The 20,252-nt window shown below is 44.6% G+C and overlaps 1 long non-coding RNA gene across 1 annotated transcript in view; it reads left to right on the top strand.

The window, feature by feature from the left end:
• The window catches only part of LOC116653243, a 49,260-nt gene that overhangs the window by 22,342 nt on the left and 6,666 nt on the right, over positions 1 to 20,252 (top strand). The window lies entirely within an intron of this gene.

The raw sequence follows: 20,252 nt of genomic DNA on the forward strand, positions 1-20,252 counted from the left end.
AATACCTGAAGGGAACTTACTCCCAGGAGGGGAGTAAACTCTTCGAAAGGGCTGACAATAGCAGGACACGGGGAAATGGTTTAAGAGGGAAGATTTAGGTTGGATGTTAGGGGGAAGTTCTTCACTAGGAGAGTGGTTAGGCCCTGGAACAGGCTGCCCAGGGAGGTTGTGGATGCCCCATCCTTGGAGGTGTTCAAGACCAGGTTGGACAGGGCCCTGGGCAACCTGATCTAGTAAAGGTGTATGTTTGGTGGCCCTGCCAGGCAGGGGGGTTGGAACTACATGATCCTTGAGGTCCCTTCCAAACTGGGTCATTCTGTGATTCTGTGATGGGCCGGCTGCTGGTCCCGCTGCTCCGCTCTGTCTAACCGCAAATGTGGCCCAACGGGCCCAAAACCAAAAGGAGCCTGGTTCGCAGGTTGCCGGCTGCCTTGCCATGCTGTGAGGTGCACGGTCCTGCTCGCGGAAAGGACCCATCGGAGCGCTGTGCAGCCTCTGTGTGTGGGTGTGAGTGTGTGCCTCTCCTTCCTCCCCACCCTTAATGATGGTTTAACCTGTTGGTGAATTGGTCGGTCCAACGTGACAGAGGGAAAGCGTCTCCAGGAGCGATGATAAACATCCTGGCCCACGGGAAAAGGTTGAGGTAGAACTGGCACTACGCCGGGAACCGGGCAGTCCTGGATGGGAGATGAAACGTGGCTGAGTCTACAAGGCTGAGACCAGGAACGCTGACCCTGGCCCAGCCCTGTGCAGGTCAGCCTTACCACAATGGGAATCTGTAAGCTACAGAGCATGCAATACCAAGGTGACCATCAGAGGTGCTGAAGGCATTGCATGTGAACGAATAGCTCTTGTTTGTACTATAAAGTTAATTGCAGAAGGCAGGCTCTGTTCTAACACTGAAGAAACAATCCTGTTGGCAGAGGTACCCCTATGCAAAGATCCAAATTACAGCAGCAGAAGGGTGATGCGTTACCTAATTGAGATAGTATGTGAATAAAGCTTTGACAACAGCTCTAAGCAGTCTTCAGGCAGCCAGGGAGAATCACCAAACCCTCAAATTGCCAAATACCTGGAACACATGACTGTCGAGCAGCATTCAGAGGCATAAAGCCTCTCTCCAGTTTCCTAACCTAAGAAAACAGATGTTAGTCACATTTGAATGCTGGAGTACAAAGAGGATCCCAGCAGAACTTCCTCAGACCTGACTCACAGATCAGGATGCACAACACCTTTGATAGCTGTGCTCCCAGCTGAACAGGAGCTTCAGAGTAGCAGAATCAGAACATGGAATGATTTGAGTTAGCATTAACCCTGCACACATTTGTTCTCAGCCTTTGATTTTAGAAGACATACACAACTGCTTTTAGAAACAATTACTTTTTTTCTTTTCCAGCAGTGCTATTTCTGTGTTCTCAGAAGCCATTCAGACAAAAAGCAGAGCATTTTTAGTTATGCTGCTGTCTTGGGATAGTGGAAAGAGTAATGATGTTCACATGTTTCCCAGCAGTGGAAAGTTTCCAACTGACTGTGGGAGGTGGAGGTTTGAGCTTCCACTGAAACTCAGCAACACTCTGCACTTGCCCAGAGATAATCGACAGCTCTTTACATCCCTCAGCAATAGGAACTGCTGTCTCTTGAGACAGTCTCTTTAAAGTGTGGCAGTGTTACTCTTCTTTAGGAACAGGTTGTTATTTGTAAAACCTTTCCCTTTCTTCCTGCTGATGGTTAGACCTCTCTGGCTCCCCTTCTAGTGAAGAAAGAATAGCAACATTCTGGGGGAGAACATAGGAAAAGAAGGTTTTGGGAGTTTAGATAAGGGAAAGAAAAAACACCAAACAACCTTGCAACAAACAAGCAAAGTTTTCACAGAGACTAAAGCTGCATTGAGAGATTGCGTAAGATAGATCCTAAGACAAGGCTGGCAACAACGTTCATATGGAAAAAAATGGGTTTTAGAACTTAGGGTTGTAAGGAAAGAGCAGGACTGAGTGGGCTGCGTCTGATCTGTGCCTTTCTGAGTGAGCAAACCAACTGAATATAACTGCTACAGGACTGAGAATCTCCATTCATTTTATTGCTGAAATCTGCTACTCTCAGTAGGGACCCACATTAATAACACTCCTACAGGATACTCTGCAGTGAGGCTCTTTCTCTGTTGCAGTATTGTCCACAGAGGCCACCTAGAAATGATGCTAAAAGGAAAGAGTGAATATTTCCTCCTCTGGGAAGCCCAAGCCTGTTACCAGCTCAGCTGAGCACTGTGATAGGTAGACACAGCTGAACACGAGCAGTGATTTATCCAGCTCAAAACCATGTTAGTGAAGCCTCTTCAATGCCTGCAGCCTTAAGGAAGGGAACTGTACAGAGGTAGGGTTCAAGTGCTTTGGTGGAGCCATGAAATCCCCCCATCTTCACACTCTCAATCACTTCAATGTAACTCTTTGGAAACTGTTTATAATCCCAAGTTCCAAGTTTAAGTGCAAAGTGTTCAACATCCTCTTCATGGACACCATATGGCTTACATAACATCAGGGAGAAAGGTTATTTATGTAACACCCTCCCACACTGAAATAACTAGCCTGAGAATGTCTCTTTAAGTCAGCGCTAATATAGTAGCACTATGGGTTGTTAGAGCTGGAATTGTCTCTGCGTATCCTATTGTTTTCCTTTTTATTTCATGACACAGCATACTCTTGGAACAAAGTTGTGAAGTTGCCTTGGAGATGGAGGGCCTAACTATAAGGCTATCTGTCATAGTGAACTATTTGCATTAGGCGATCTAGCTGTGAATACTTTCAACAAACAATTGAGCGAAGTGACAAAAAGCTTATGAAACCGTCACAGGGGAGTTGCATAAACTGGGGTCAGATGTTCAGTTTGAGACTGTTACAGGACTTTTGCAGCTGGCTGATGAGAGGAAATGGGAGGTCATCTGGTTTGTAGCTGTTATAACAACAACCTGTTATGTTTCTCAGGCTGCAGAGATGCCCGTAGTCTTTTGGCAGGATGGATCAGGAAGATGATTTCCTCTTTTCCGCAAATAATGTTTGAAAATCACAAATGATTTTCAAATAGTTGAATTTGGGAATTCTCTTAAAAGAAGCAAAATCCTGCCAAGAGCAAATATACCACGGTGAAGCCTGTGAGTGGATCAGCAGGAGATTCTGGTAATGCTCCACATATTTAGCTGATACGTTAATGCGTGTGACAGAGGAAGACTGAGTGAACCTACAGGTTTGCTGCAACACCCAGCTGACAAAAGAGAGACCCAAGTGTGTATTGTCTTTACTTCCAATGTTTAGTTTATACCTTCCCAGGGAAAACTGGCAAGTGACAGGCAATGAATAATGTACCCATAGGGAAAATTTGTTTCTAAACACAAATAGTGTCTGGCTTATGTCTGGGTGGGTGTGCTGGCAATTTCATAACAATTTCATTCTACTGAGGCAACCACATAAAAGAATTGCTTTGGAGGAATTCAAGGTGAGAATATCTTTCTTCTGTGTCAGCATTAACACTAACACCCTTTGTGCAGTAGAAGTGCAGAGATTAACATTTGTTCCCCATCTCTGCCATGCTCCTCTCTGAGCATGATCTCCTTGCTGACTACAACTAAGGCAATACAGTCCTTTTCACTTCTAGCTGCTTCAGTTAGGCAGGAGAAATGCCAGTGCAATGGGTCTCTAGGTGACACCTTCTATAGGACAAGAAAGCCTCCTTTTCTCATTGTGATAAGGTTTGCCCACCAGCACTGTGAAAGCCCAGGCAATGGGTTGCACATGTGGTGGTACTATGGATCAGGGAAGCATAACGGCGCTTGAGATATTGCCATAAAAACAAGCAGCTGTTGTTTGATGGCAAAACCCCATGATCCGCCAGTGATCAGGGACACGTCCACCATCACCACCTTCCTCTAAGGACTAAGTGACTCGTGATTTTGTGTGTGTTCCAAGTCTAGCTCATGATTGTTTTACCATGCACTAATTATTAAGAAGTCAAACCAATCTGCAGAGGGCTCCTGGGACTAGAAGTTCTAAGTGACTAAAAATTCTAGATAAAAAGTCTAGATTGAGGTTGGATGTTAGAAAATACTTCTCCAGAAGTGTGGTCAGGCACTGGAAGGGGCTGCCCAGGGAGGTGGTGGAGTCTCCAGCCCTGGAGGTGTCCAAGGAACATTTAGGTTTTGTACTGAGGGACATGGTTTAGTGGGAAATATTGGTGATAAGTGTGTGGCTGGGCTGGATGATCATAGAGATTTTTTCCAACCCTGGTGATTCTATGATTCTATAACTAGGAGGGTATGCTAACTACCAAAAATCTGAGTTACAATAAGCTACTCTATTAAAAATTCTTGATAACAGTAAGCTATGCTGTTTTTATATAGATAGATATAGATAATAAAGCTCTGAATACAAGCACAGCCCTGTGGCCAGTCCTTATCCTATGCAGAACCCACTCTACCTACAAAAACTGCTTTCACAGTCTTGAGAAGTTTGAGATGCTCTTCAGTATGCACAGAACTCAGTACCCATTGGAAAAACAGTGCCAAATACATTTTTTCCCTTCACTCTCTCGGTCTTCTCTAATGCTGGAGGTTTGAGGTAATGGTTCTTAGCCAAAGAGCTAATCTGATCTATCTGCTATTAACTCCATATGAAAGAGGCTGAGAATGGTGTTTGTGTCTGCATGTGAGTGAGGCAAAATCTTATATTACATATGGGAAACCCTCATTCATGCTGATGTAAAAGAGAAATAATTCTGTCTAAATTGGGTACCACTGAGATGACTATCTGGTCTTGAGAATTCCCAAAGTACAGAATGTTTTATGCTGTGGTATAGGTAGGGCGAAAAAAACAGCAAGGCTCAGATAGTTAGAGAAATGCTTTCTTAACAATTCCCACCAAAACGTTCTGTTAAAAAGCAGTTAAGGTTGCTCTAGGGCAAAACACACCCACACAAGAAATGACAGGTTAGGTGAACCTTCACGCCTCATATTAGCCACTCCCAGTGACAGACTCCAAACCCCAACAAGAAGCTTCCCTTGTTCTGCGGGATAAAGAAACAAATGAAATACCCATCCCTCCTACACGCTTCAGTGCAAAACCCTCTGGCTTTTGCAACTCTCACATAAGTGGCTGGTGCGTGCATGGTGGCCTTGGCAGTGCAGGGAGCAAAATGAATGTTAAGAAATTCCCCTTGAGCATGAACTCTGCTGATACTGCTGGTCTCAGGGGCCTTCTTTGGCTTTGCCAGGCTCTTTTCTCCATGGCTGATCCACCACTCCACTGAGGAGAGCCATTCCCCAGGGCAGAGATAAAGAATCATCTGCTCTTTTTTATTAGGTTAGAGGATGAGATACTTGGTATGCTAACACCGAGGCACATCTGGTTGCCTTTCTGCAAACAGTAGCTACATTTGCACCAGCTATTTGTATCTGGGTTTCTTCTGGGTTATTTATTCTTCATTGAGGCTGGAGAAATCTCATGTTAAAGGCATTTGCACAGAAGACAACGTGTACACCTTTGTTCCTACATGTGTTGGTAGTCTTCCATCTGTCTTCCCATATAGATTTATTCCCCTCTGCACTTAGCTGCTCCTTACATACAAGTTTCTTCTGCTCCATAGGGTTGTAATGGCCAATGCTGTCCAGGTTGCATCTCATTGTTCAAATGCTAATAAAGAATTAGTCCTGCCTTTGGTATCCAGGTGCTCTAGTAAAAATGTCTTGTTATCACCAGCAGACTATGCACAGCCTCTGTGCCAGAGAGCTCATGAGCCTCCTAATTTTCTGTAGAAAGGCAAAGACAGGTTGGTCCAGGCATAGAAATCAAGTGTTTACGTTGGGCCTCAGGGGAGAATGACCTTCTCTTCCCATACATGGCTGCATCGAGACAATTAATTAAAGACAAGTAGATGAAGTACCATAGTACTCCAGACCTACATCCATTGAAAATGAGCTGCAGAGACAAGAGTTAAGAGGAATTAGTCTCAGACTGTAATTTTGTTTTATGATGACCTTGAAGATGCTGATGGAAAGGCTGAAAACTTCCCTGGAGAATCTACCGCACCGATACCAATGTGGTGAACTGGTCATACTCTGGTACTTGACCACGTCTCCAAAATCCTAGCCTTGTTTTCTCTGATTGCTGTGCTGTGTGGTCAGCTCCAACCTGATAATGGGAATCATAACAAAACTGTGTTCATTACAAGACTGAACACTTTATTGTTCTGTCAAAGAGCAAAGGCCCCAGACAGGAAACTAATAAAGGTTTGATATGTACATTTACAACCCCATCTTAACATGTCAACATGAAGTTTTTATTTTCCTGTCCTCCAGGAAAATTTACTTATATCAGTAATCCTAGAGAACCAATACTGCAAAAAACTGAAACATTAATCCTAACGCCTTCCCAGTCATGAATGCCCTCATTAACAGTTTCTAAATTCAACATGGCCTGCATAAGGGTAGAACACAACATTACGTGAGCTTGGAGCTTGGAGCTTTTCAGGTTACCTATACACAACACGCACAACTCTATTCATCACTCTAAGAATATGCAGTTGAAATGGGTGGAAGCTTTCCTCTGTTTCCATGACAAGAATACTTCCCTGTCACCCGACACTGTGGGGACAGGCAGGTTCTTTAGGGATCGTGGGTAGAGTGAGGACATCACAAAGTTACAACTATAATTAGAGCTCCATTATCACATAGCATTTATAGCTATCAACGTAGCTTATTGTTATCTAGAACTTCTAGCAATCAGCATAGCTTTATTTTTAGCCAGGGTTTTTAATCACCTAAACCTTCTGCAGATCTGGTCAGATTCTTAGTAAGTGTGCAGTCCAATTATCATGATCTAGGCAGAGAATGCTGTTTTACTTTTCTGCTTCACAACAGGGGCCATCCCATCCTGGAGTCTCTGTGCAAGGGGCTTTCACTGCACTAGCAGTGTGCTATTCACAGTGCCAAAAAGTGGGGGGAACTAAAGTGGGTGAAAAGTTATGTGCAGATAGTGGTTGTTTGCTTTTAAAAAGGCATTGGTTATGCTGCCCTTATGGCCAGGTGTCGGGAGCAAGGGTAGCATCCCATATGGAAGTCATCAGCATCAGTGCTAAGCTTCCTTTTAAGCTCTTTTGAGCCACCGTTATTAAAAATGCATTACACATACACCTGTACAAGTTGAAGTCTTGGAAGAACATGTCTATTCCTCAGAAATCAAAGTGTCTTCTATGGGGATGCCTGCAGGGGACAGTGATTGTAAAGCAGCCGGAGAGCTTAAGGAATGCAAGAGATTTCAGAGCCTGTGTGATTACCCACAGCTGTACAAACAGTACGGGGAGAATACAGATTGACCTTGGCCATGTTTTGAGAGTGCCAGATAACCAGGTCCTTTAAAAAGCCCCGTTTCAAAATGAAGAGGAAAGAGGAGACAGTGACCCTGAGGAAGGCCAGGAAACACAGTAATGACTAAAGCAGCAAAATCACAAGTCAGCATTGAGAACACCTTTGAGGGACTGGACTGGGATAGAACTAGTTGGTGATGACAGACATCTGCATTATGTACCTGGCAGTCAAGAAGTGGATTAGGCTGGTTATATGATAGTAATTTCTCAAGTGCATGCAGACAACATCCTTCAAAGCATGAATAATTATTCTGTGACAGTCCCATAAATAGCCAAGGCAATGGAAATTTAGCCTGTTTTCAAGTGATGTGAGACAGAATTTAAGAGGCGGAGAGTGTTTTCATGTATTTCTACATCCAAAGGGCCATGGCTATCTCTTCCCAGCTTCCCAAATTTATGTCTATATCCTACCACAAAGAGAACGCCAGAAGGCCCTATTCTAGCAAATAATCACAACGTTCATGTCTCTGACCTCCCCTTCACCCTTGCAAATAGATGTTTCCTTTGCTGTTTGCTCACATGATTAGGACACACACCCTCCACCACCAGGATCACTTGCACAAGTGCAAACATGGTTGCTAGGCTGGCCTCATCCACATCCCTTTAAACTGTTATCTTGGGCTGTGCCCCACTGTGGTTTAGTCAGATGCTTAACTGCAGGGAATCTCTTATGCTAGATGAAACACAGTGGATCACCTGCCTGGCAGGGAGACAGGGAGGCAGACTCTTGAACCAGAGAGGCCCAATTCAGGATGAAAGCTAGAAATAAGCTTACTCCAGAATTTTCCATTACTCAACTCAGACCACTGAAATGATCCTCAAAAAGTTAGTGTGGAACAGTGAGAACTGAAGAAAACTAAGCTGGAAAAGTGAAAATTACACAACAGTTTTTCTTATGAATTCTGCCCTTGCAATATGCAAACCCTTAGAGATACATATTCATTGTCATGTAGCATCTTGCTTAGGGAATAAGGGAGAAATGGCTGGAGAGCTTGTGGAGATCACTGTGAAAAATATCACTGTACTTTGGAAGTGGTGAGAATTCCCTAAATGAGAAAAACATGGCAGAAGAAAGAAGGAAAGGAATCAGGAGGTGGAGGTGACTATTCTGTCTCAGTTGCTGGTGGGGACTCCACATCTAGAACAGGGATAATAAAAGTGTGTCCTTGCTGAAGTTTCACCCATACAGTTGCTGCCAGATTGGCAGGGAGATCATCTCTCTGAGGGAAACTAATTGTTGTGTTCCCCTGACATCAGGTTACCACTGCAACTCAGCAGCTCCCAAAGAACCTGCATAACTTGAAGGAGAAACAGTGTATTTACCTTGTTTTGCTCTCCCCCTTCAAACACTACCTCTATATTCACCAGCCAGTCCAGCAACTCTTTGCAAATTTTACAACCCATGCTCCCCAGAACCTGAAGGCACAAAGCATTCACACAGCACACCACCAGATAACTAAGTTATAAAATACATAAGAACACATAAAGAATGTACGGAAGGTGTTGAATAAGGGCAATGAATCTGCCTGCACATCCAAGGGCAAGAATTCACCTAAGTGTTCAAACAAGAATTAGACTGTATTAAAAGCACAAGAAGACATAGAGTATTCTTTAGATCTGTCATGCAAAAATCCTGTGTCTGATTTATGAGGAAGTGTCCTCACCAGACATTAGCAAGCTGCAGGCTGTGACCCTTAGAACAAACTCAGAAGAATGATTAATCACCAATTGCACATTACAAGTGTTTGGGAAGTAGGGTAAGACACAAGATGGGACTTTCCAATCTAGATGATGCCAAACTAAGCAATCTTTCCAGATGTGATAAGCCAATCACTCAGGCCAAGGAAGCATGGTAGATCTCAGCTATTGGACTTGAATAAAGCATTTGATTCAGGGCCACTGCTTATATAATCAAAAGGCAAAGTGGAGAAGCTGGAGTTTAGTAGGCAGATCATAAAGGATGAAGAACTGCGTGAAGGGAGGAAGAAGATAAGTAATGTTGGAAATGTCTCATGCTGAAATCAAGGGGTTCCACAGAGATCTGTTTGGGTTTTTTTGATATTTTACCAATAATTTAAATATATAAAAAATAAATAAATAAATAGAGTAACACAATACAGAAGTGTTGTGAAACTGGACTGGTGTGTGATGAAATCCATCAATGGCAGAAAGCTGGAGGGTGTTGCCAGTACTCAAGGAGTTATGGATATCACAGGGAGAGTTTTCTAAGTGCTGCAGTTACGCAAACAAAGTGAAATGGTGTAGGAAACATCATAGATGAGGGAACAAAGAACAAGGATATGTGCAACAAGCAAGAAATATATGAAGAGGTGAATTTGAATCCAGAAAATAACCTGACAATAATATGATGACTGTGAACCCCCAGAGCAACACAGGCATACAATAAAAGAAGAAAGGGAAAAAAAGGGCAAATCCAATCTCAGGACATACAGTTATTTAGAAAGAAAAAGACTTAAGTGATGCTGATAGCACTGTAAAAAAGGCACAGGAGAAACTGCATCCAGAATAACTTATGAGTTCGAGTTAGCTACCTAATACATTCAGAAAGCCCTCAAACTGCAGGAGGCACTGTGAAGAGATGTGCAGGAAAATAATGTGGATTGGACAGCCTCTCTTGTGACACACTGAAAGAATTTCAGTAAACAGAGGGTGAGAGAGATTATAATTTCTGTCCTTAAATAGCAGGGCATGGAAAGCCAAACTATTCAACTTGAAGGACAGTGGAACACAACAACATCTCATTGCAAACCGACCATAAACAGAGCCCTGAAATTAGAGGAAAGTTCCTGGTTATCCGAGGCATGAAAAAACAGGCATCTCACACAAGAAGACAGCAGCAAACAAATGCTACTAGTTTTCAGTACAAGCTGTAGCTAGTTTCTAAGGGGCCTGTGCCACGCTGCTGCCTGCAGTGATGGAGGGCACCAGGCTCAGCGATCTGAGAGGGCCTTTCCCACCTCTGTTCTTCTGTGTCCCAGTGTGGCATTCCTGGGCTTTGATCTTACACAAGCAGGTGCCTCTCTGGTTGCACAGGCAATGAAGCAAATCTTTGAACCTCTGTCTCCCAGCCCTCAAGGAAGGTCACTCCCTTTTCTCCAGAATGACGTGCAAAATACAAAACCCTTTTCTATTTCTCCTGCTGCCTCAGGCATTGCTTAACACTTGCCAGTTTCCAAAGGTGCTATTCATTTTGATCTTCAGTGGTAGTTAAATGGCTCATTTCTCCAGCCCAGGTGCTTCCTCTGCCAAGCAAGGGGGAAGAATCAGGCTGTAAAGGCAGCCTGCTGAGCTGCCCCGTGCTGTGCTTGCCTCAGTTCAATGCTCTTGGCTGTAGCAGCACAAGGGTTTGTGAAGCAAGCAGCAGCCCTGGCTGGAATGCACGAAGAGCCTGTGCCAGGACAACAAAACATAGATCACAGGGAGAGGGAGAGCAAGAAGGAGAGAGAAAGAAGGTGTGCAGCTACCATTCATCATCTGTGCTATGGATACATGTCTGTGGTGGGCCAGCCACCACCAGGAGAAAGAAATATGTGCTTTTAAAAGTTTAATGTGACCTTTCTAGAACCAACTACATAAAAATCAACGTATTGGCAATGGTGGGCAGCCAGATGCAAATGCAGATCACAGAGCGCTCTGCTTTGTTCATGAACATACAGGGCCTTGCTCGGAATAGACAGAGGAGAGAGAGGTGCATGTCACAGGGCTGTGAGCAATGCCAGTTGAGCCCACACAGCTGGAGAGCATCAGGCCTTATTGATCATCTCCTGAGGAGTGGCCTTGTCCGTGTGCTTGCAGCAGTGCTCGCTTTTATTTCAACTGCTTTGGCACAGGACTGTCCCACCCCACAAGCACAAGGGTGACCTTAGCAAACAACCCCATGTCACCTTGGCACTGCTGGCCAAGCTGGAATTACCAAATTGTCCACCTCTCCAGTGCAGTCCACAACCAAAGTGACTCCAAACCCTTTCTAAAGTCAACCCTTCATCCTCCCTCCTCCTCCTTAGCTGCTGCTCTCTGTGGTCAGTGAAGGAGTGGGCAGCTGCAGGGCACTCTTCTGCTCCAGTGAGAGCTGCCACAGCTGGGAGGAAGAGAGCAGACCCTTGCTCTGAGGAGTTGCACGTGATTTATTTATTTCTCAGTTTGACAGAGAAATAGCTCTGCTGGTGTGGAAGAGGCCCTGAGCTTAGGTTACTTTGAGATCTGATGTGTCTTTGTGTGGAGCATTCACAAGGGATGGACTGAGAACAAACACGTTGAGAGCAGTGGATGTGGAACAAGGCTGTGTTTCAAATTCTCTGTCAATAGAATGCAAGCCTGGCTAGAGCCCAGGGCACCTCAAAACCCTCTGATGCCCCTATGACAGCATTCAGAGGTAAACTTGCTTCTGGGCAGAAGGGACATGCAATTGTGCCAGTAAATAGCTCAGAAGTCTATTTTTAGAGCAGAAGTCCAGCATTCAAGGACAAAAGGTGCTATTTCTCCCACTCCTTTAGACATTGGTCTTGATGTCCCAGTCTGGTTGACCTTTCATGAGCGTGAAACTTCCAAAGGCTATTTTCATCCTAGTGTTAATCAGCATAGCTTCAGGGATGGGATCATAGGAGGTTATCTCACAGGGACTGTCCCAGCACAACCTTTCTCCCACATACACCTCTGGGCTGGAGATAATGGGGTCTGCTGTACATGCTGACTTCTGCTGGCTGCAATCTTACCCACTCACCAGAGGAATCCCGACCTCATCATTTCAGGATGTCCCTCATCCTCTCCTTATCAGTGGCCCCGAACAACCAGCAGTGTCTTCCCTCTGCCTCCTCACGGCAGCGGGACTCATCCTTGCTGGCTGGTCTTCAGCTGTGCTTAGGAGGGAGGTCCCTGCAGAAAGCAACTTCTTCCTCCTAAGATCTGGACCGCAGCTCTCTCAAAAAGAGACTGCTCCTGACACTGATCCTTCACTTACACACTGAGCATGAGGTGGGAGTAAACCCACGCCCTTCTGCTTCTCAGGCACTGCATTTCACAAGCAGAAGCGTCGCACATTCTCCTCCTGCTTGTTCTTAGCCATTATGTGCAAGGTAGGATGTTAGATAATGTACGTCCTCTCATATCCTTGAAGAGCTCTTTCCCCCACGTGGCATAAAGGTGACTTTGATCTTTCTACACTAGATATTAAACATCACTTAGTGTAAAGGATGTGTATCTTCATATCTGGCTGTGATCAATAAACATTTCCTATCTGTTGCAGCAACTGCCTGCAACATGTTGGGGTTGAATCATGTTGTGTAATGCCTGTCTTTTGTAATCAATAGCCTAAAAGTCTTTCTCAGGAAGATTTGCACTACATGATCAACAGCACTGTTTGTCCAGGCCAACCTGATGGAAGGGACAGTTAATCCCAAAGAGCAAAGTATCTGGAATGTGCCCTCTCTGTGGGGCAGCATTCAGTGACATGCACACAGCTGGGCAGGGCTGGTGCAGCTGAAGAGTTTGGGGTTTTCTTTCAGTTTTTTTTAATCTCTCTCTTTTTCCTAAGCAAAACATCCACAGTTGTTCCATAGGAAAAGAACAAGTAATCTATCCACACGGAATAAATGGAGTTGTCCTTGTTTCCTCCATGCTCACTTTCACCTTCTGCTAAGGTAATTTGGGTGACAAGATTTTTCCGAACGCCGAAATAGGATAAACAGCAGTTCAGTGCAACAGATAAAGAGGGGGAATATCCAGCAGCCTTTTAACAAATGACTAATGCGTGCATAGGATAGATACCAAACTGCATAAACCTTGCAGTGCTTTAGGAAAGCAATGGGGACATGCATTTAGCCCTTGTGCATGGGTCAAGCCCTGCAGCAGCAGGGTCTCTGCCTCACTTCCTACTCTGGATGGCTTTTGCCACTCCACTGTTAAGAGGTGAAGGCTGAGACTTGATCCAGGTTTATAAATACCTGAGGTGTGGGAGCCTTAGTGGTGAGTCTCGTCTCTTTTCAGTAGTGCGTGGGGACAGGACTAGGGGTAATGGGATGAAAGTACAGCATAGGAAGCTCCTCACGAATGTGCGGAAGAACTTCTTTACAGTGAGGGTGACGGAGCACTGGAACAGGCTGCCCAGGGAGGTGGTGGAGTCTCCTTCTCTGGAGATATTTAAGACCCGCCTGGATGCCTACCTGTGTGACGTGGTGTGGGGAGCCTGCTTTGGCAGGGGGGTTGGACTCGATGATCTCTAGAGGTCCCTTCCAACCCCTACAATTCTGTGATTCTGTGATTCTGGGATCTGCTCATGTCCCTCACAGGAAGATGGGAATGGCCAAACAGGAGCACAGGGACATAGGACACACTGTCTTACTGCCGCTGGAGGAGGTGGAGGTAGCAGAGGTGGGAGCAGGGACAGTCCCCTCCTATTCCAGCCTCTCTTGTATCATTGCTACCTAGCCTGGCTACAGTATGTAGCAAAGCCAACACTGCTTCCCAGCTGCTTCCTTTGCTGATGGTGAGAGTCAAACTATATTCATGTTAGCACTCCCTGTACCTTGGCATCTCAGCATCCATAAGCAGCTCCATTCTCCCGGACAACAAGGTGGCAGTGCTTTTATTCTTCTTCTGAGCATAGCAAATCCAGAGGGCAGCAGAGCAGATACAACAAAGCCCAGATAGGACCCACAAAGGGGGGAACTGCTGAGGCTGACATTGGCCTGCCTCAGCAGGTAATCTTACACACCCCACACGGGGCCACCTGAGCACTTGTAGAAACCAAAGCATAGGGCTGGGAGCCTGCCTAGCTGAGAGGGATTAGAGCTGCTGTGCCCTACGTGCTGTAAGTTTCCATTGCTTACGTGCTTGCTGGGAGCAAGTTCCTCCTGCCGAGCATGTGACTGTCTAAGTCCTGAGCTGCTCAGTGCCCGGCCCATACCTCAGCCCCATTTGGATCCGCACATGCTGCATGATACCTTCGCAGCAGATATATTTATCAAGCTAAAAAAAGTTCTGTTTAGCCATTTTATTTTGCCAGGAGACCTGGCTGTGCTACCTAGGAGGGAAAAAAGAGGCCACCTGGAGCTGAGCAACACTCAGAGCAGCACACTTGAGGGAGGCTGAGTATTCCATAGAATGACAGAGTTCCTACAGTTCACAAGTGACTCATTTTCACCCTACAGTCAACTGAAATACATAAACATGCCAATAAGCAGATAAATAAATGCTTTTTACATATTTGCCAGAACATGTCATTTTACTAGAAGTGCATTTTACTCTCCTGTTTTGAAAAAGAATCCAGTCCAATGGGTCAAAGTCATTCTTGGAATAACTCTCAATGAAATCTGGAGTTACAACTGGGCTGACTTTGGCATAATGAGTCCTCGGGATATCAGTGGCTGCTGCAGTCATGTTTTTGTAGGCAGTCTGGATCTACAAGTTTTCCTGGCATAATAATTGCTGTCAGAACTGTGATGTTTTGTAACCAAACCAGTTTATACTGGCAAAAGCCCTACTTTTGATGGTAGAGAGGTGACTTGCACTGTTAATTTTTTTTCAGTTATTATTTGGGATCTGCTATTCTATTCTAATACTTTACTGTCTGCTTGGGAGGTTTGGAAGGCCAATTCTGCATTGTTACAACAGTACCATTTTCTATCACAGACAAGCTAAAATGTCTAAATAACTGCTGTATTGCAATATTCTATAGGTGATTCTACTTGGTATTGCCATTCAGCAATACACTACCACTGTGGTTTGTATCACCATGGCACTGTCACTGCTGTCACTGCCAGGCCAGCCCAAGGGCAGTGCCATCATCAGTGTTGCTGTGGACTGGTTGAAGGATGTTTTGGGAAGGGAAAGGGAAGCACCTCCTGCAAAGTCAGTGTGATATAGAACATGAAGTTGCAGGGGTGAAGTTGAAGAAATGCAGGCAGGGGTTGGTGTCAATGACTCCTCAAAGGTGGGATTGGAAGGTTTTGGAAAGCTAAGGCAAGCAGCTGTGTCTGATGGTTTAATATCAGGGGGAACTCAATCTGTGCTTGTTGAGAGCAGCTTTATGGCATTTTCATATGTATAACATATACCAGTGCTGTACTATTGCTTACAATAAGTCCAAAACTGAGTTGCACAGCATCACAGCAGAGAGAGGATTACTGGTGAGTGAGAAGGAATCACTGCATGCTCCAGGCAGACACTCTGCTAGGGAAGAAGGCTCTGAGCTTCCTAAAGGTGCAAATAGTTTCAGAGTGGCCAGCCATGGATTATACCAGAGAAAATCAGGTCACTTGGCCTTGAGCCTTCCTGGGACGACCTGCTTCCTGGGGCCATTTGGAGCTCACAGCAATTAGGCTGCAGGCTGGAGGAATTTAATGACAGCTCTTCAAGCACCCTATGCTGCCTTGTCCTAGGGCTCCCTGCTCCACCATGGGAGTAATGTGGTTTCTCTGTGCGACCGCCATGGGGACAGGGGACACAGAAAGGTGGTCCTGGGGGCAAGCAGCCCTATCAGCAACTCATTCACGCTGAGTTCTTTGGGGTGTGCTCCCACTAGACATTCTCTGGTTTTGCAGAAGGACAACCTGCTCATACAGAACAGTTCATTCATCCACAACATATGTAGGATGAGCACTTCTCCTACCAAGATCAGTGTGTTAGTAGAAAACGGTGATCAAAGGGTAAGCAAAGAAAGCCCCTCACACTCATTCACATGCATGCGTGGGTCGCATAGCCAGAGAAAGGATGCTGTTTGGCTGTTAGGCTAGCTAAAAATAGACAACGTCTTGTATATATCAACCAAAAATAGTCTGCAAGACTAAAAATAGCATGGATACCAGGGATTAAAAAGAGATCAGAGCTCAAGCCTGTAAAGACTGAGAAAGTCATGAGATACAGAAAATCAGCATGAACTTCACAGCTCACAGGAGAAATGAAATGTGAATTACATTAAATCATGTGTCATCACAACCTCCAGCCACTTGATTTGGTGCTGCTTTAAATGCTGGAACCTTGGTTGCCAGGCCTGTGCAACAGAGAGGAGAAATGCTCTCCTTGAACACGTAATAGTGTCCGGTGGTGTAGACAGGTTCGGGTTTCAGTTAGTGAGAATAAGCATCTGCATCTTCAAGTCCTCACCTCTTCCTTCCTTCTCAAGCACTCTCAAACCAGTGTGCTGCACACCAAACCACTTCCTTGCAAGCATCTGTACTACAAATCTTCATTTAATTCATATCTGCAAAATTGCTTTCTTTGTACACCTTGATGTACACCAGCTTGAGACACCCTGACAAGGGATCTAAGGAGATCTGGTGTTCATTGCCTTGGACAGACAGAAATCTTATTCTCTCTAAGTGAGATAATTATCAAGGGGGTGTTTGTGCCCATTCTTGGTTTTGGGGACTCTCGGTTTCCTGCTATGACTCACAAAACTCGTTAAACCAGAGTATGCCTAGCAGAAGGAGATTTAATTACACAGCAGTGCAGGATAGTAATGGAATTTGTGTGACACACTGATGGCAAGATGGCTTTATCTCCAAGGCTGTTCAAAAGCCAGTATAGCCAACTCTGTCCGTAAGGCTGAGCAAGTTGCACCAAGCACTGAACCAGCCAGGAAGGTGAGATACGTGCCAGGAACAGGCTCAGGACATTGGTGGTTTGCATAAAGAGCCTGAAAATGTGCCTGTCATTGCTGCGTCTGGGTCACCATACTGAAACTTTATCTGGTAAACCAACGGCCTCATACTGCACAGTGACCTAGATAGGAAACATGATGCAGGGAGGGAGATGCTGAGACAGTGTACTGTCGTAATGCACGTATCAGGTTATTTGCTGTTGCTTTTATCTGACTAAAAGAGTTTAGTAGTCAATAAACCACTTAGAAGCAGGGTCTGGCCTCTCCCTTCCTTCTCAGGCACTCTCACACCAACCCAGTGTGCAGCCAGCCAAACTTCTGAACAGTGTATTTCAGCGCTTAGCAAAACAGTAACAAATATTCCGAAAACCACCATACGTGTCTCCACTCCGTGTGCACCACTTTAAAAAGTACAGCCTTAAGGTTTCTGTGAAGCTGCTCAGAGGGATTACACTAACTTCAGGGTGACTGCTTCGCCGTGCATGTAAACAGTCTTGTTTACATAAAGAAAACTCTTCCCACTCTGGCATTTCAGATTGCAGTAGACAAGGAACCACACATCTTGAGAAATAGCAAAAAGCAGGACTCAAAGTCTACGTATGTCCAAGAACACCTCCTCTCACAAGGAACTCTTGACAAACATGGGTGAGGCTTTAGACCTTCAATAGAGTTTCATGCTTCCAGAAAAAAAGATCAGCCTGCTCCGTGTATGGAGCAGGGTAGGGTCATTTTGCTCCCTCAATCAAAAAGCAAAGGGAAGGGTTTGGGAGTTAACACACACTACTCCATGAAATCCCCTCCCATTTCTTCCTATTTTGTCACAGTGTACTAAGGAGCCATACACTGGACCAAGTTATTTGTTCTTAGCTGTTGTTTTCCTTGTAGTTTGCCCTGTAGTTAGCACATAGCACTATACACTCCTGCACATGTAAGATCAGGTTGTTTTGATTTCAAAACACTACCATAAAAACTCAGCACACTGTTCTGACACACAAAGCACGTCTCCAGCACCTCTGAGTAACTCGTATCCAGATGACACTTTGAGTGGGGTGGAGAGATGATTATTTTGCGGAGCAACGTCTCAGCGCTTCAACATGTATCATATCCATATTTCTCTAACAAAATGAAGATCTTGCTTAATGCTACAACCATGTAGGCAGAAAGAAAAAAAGGCTTAAAGATTGCGTACCAATGGGTTTTGAGCTCAAATAATAACTTAGCTGCAATTCAGTTTGTTCAACATGCAGTCCGTGAGCAGGAAAATGATTGGCTTTAATTTTTCCTTCTTCCATGGTCAGAATTCTGCCTCCCAAACTGAGATTCTCTCCTGTCTTTTTAGACTTCCACTCAGATAATCAAACAGACAATAGATATTCTTCTTTCAAATGTATAGCAACAGAGATTCTGATATTTGCATGATGCTGAGGTGTCAGAAGCCAGACTCCATTCTTTTTTTCAATCATGTTTGTAAAGTTATTTCTTTTGAAACCACCACACAACGTTTGACCTGAATAAATTTTTATCCACATCTAAATTGGAGATGAAATCTTAGAAAACAAAGTGTGGCTACGTAGGCAAGACTTCTTAATTTGCTGTCTCCATAAAGAAACCCATGTTAATGGGATGGGTGGAAGCGGGACATTTTTTCCCAGCCTCTGCAGCAGTCAGCTGGTTGCTTCCTATATTTACATATCATTTAGAAACAAAGTTTCAAGTGTTCTGCCCTTGGAATGTTCTCTAGAGCTGCCTTTGCGGTTACTCAGTCAGCATATCATCTCACACAGGACAGCCCATCCGAGCACTTGAACATTTCCTACACCAATGCAGCCCATGCTCAAAGCACACTTCTAAGCAGCATGGCACCACCTCATCACCTCCCTGAGCAGCTTGTGCCACTGCCTCACTGCTCTTGCTGAGGGTAATAATATCCTAATATCCAACCTGAAATAGCATTCCTTAGACCCCTGCAGCACACAAGTGCACATGGCAGACATTTGGTGCTGTACGCCACACTGACAAACCTTCAAAGACTTCTTCTTTATGTGCCTTTTCCACATGTGGATAAATGGTCTCAAATAAGCTACCAACCGAGCTGGATACAGCAAACAGGCATATCCACAAACACACAAGCCTTTGTGTGTATATGAGCTAGCCACATCTGGCCTCTCACATTGATAAGTTGCTGTTTGTTTAACAAATAAAATGACATAAAAAGTAGGGCCCTTAACTACTTCTGCCTACAGCACGTGGCTTTTACTGGAGGATGTGTTTGCACAAGGGAGGCACTTTGCCTCCCATCTCAATTTCAACAACGCTTTTAATTCAGTGAATAGATGAGGACAGTCTATCTATTCTCTCTGCCTATTCCCTCTGGTTAAAACTCCTTCTACAACCCAGTGAGGAAACTGATCTGAGGAACCTTTCTAGGAGCCTCTTTTAATGAAAACTCCTAAACATGGTCCTAGCACTAGAGGTAGTCTGAAGTCTAAAAAGAAAAGAATCACAGAATCAGAGAATTGTAGGGGCTGGAAGGGACCTCTAGAGATCATCCCCCCTGCCAAAGCAGGCTCCTTACACCACGTCACACAGGTAGGCATCCAGGCGGGTCTTGAATATCTCCAGAGAAGGAGACTCCAAAGCAAAACAGAACAAACCAAACAATAACCCAAAGAAAGAATAATGCCATGAGGAAAATGTAATAAAACAGTAAGGGGAAAAATAAGTGAAATCTGTGCCCTGGAGAGATAAGCATTTTCATTTGTGGTTGGACTTGGTGATCTTTAAGGCCCTTTCTAACCTGAGCAATTCTGTGATTCTCTGATTCCACGGAGCTGTGGGTGGATGAAGAAAGTGTAACTTGCTTGTTGACCTGTTTTTTGCTTCTGCACAAAAATGAAAGGCCGTTCTTCCACTACCAATAAATGCCACCTTATCTCTAGGTGACTAACTGGCTGGCTGGGTAAGCAAGGAACAGGTTCAGGGGTAATGCTTCTAACAGGGACAAACTGATGCAGCACGATAAGAAGATTCAGATGCAGCCCAGCCCTAATTGCAGTTCGGTAGCATGTACTATTACTCCAAGAGCAAAACAAAGATGTTAATAATTCATATTCAGCTGTCTGTTTGCAACAACTCCTGTTAAGTTTAATTTTCTGGGACCTAATATTTAGGCACAATTTTAGAAATATTAATAGCATTCCAGCATTACATTTTACCAGTCATTAACAGT

This window comes from Coturnix japonica, chromosome 3 (genome assembly GCF_001577835.2).
Source record: "Coturnix japonica isolate 7356 chromosome 3, Coturnix japonica 2.1, whole genome shotgun sequence".
Taxonomy (NCBI): Eukaryota; Metazoa; Chordata; class Aves; order Galliformes; family Phasianidae; genus Coturnix; species Coturnix japonica.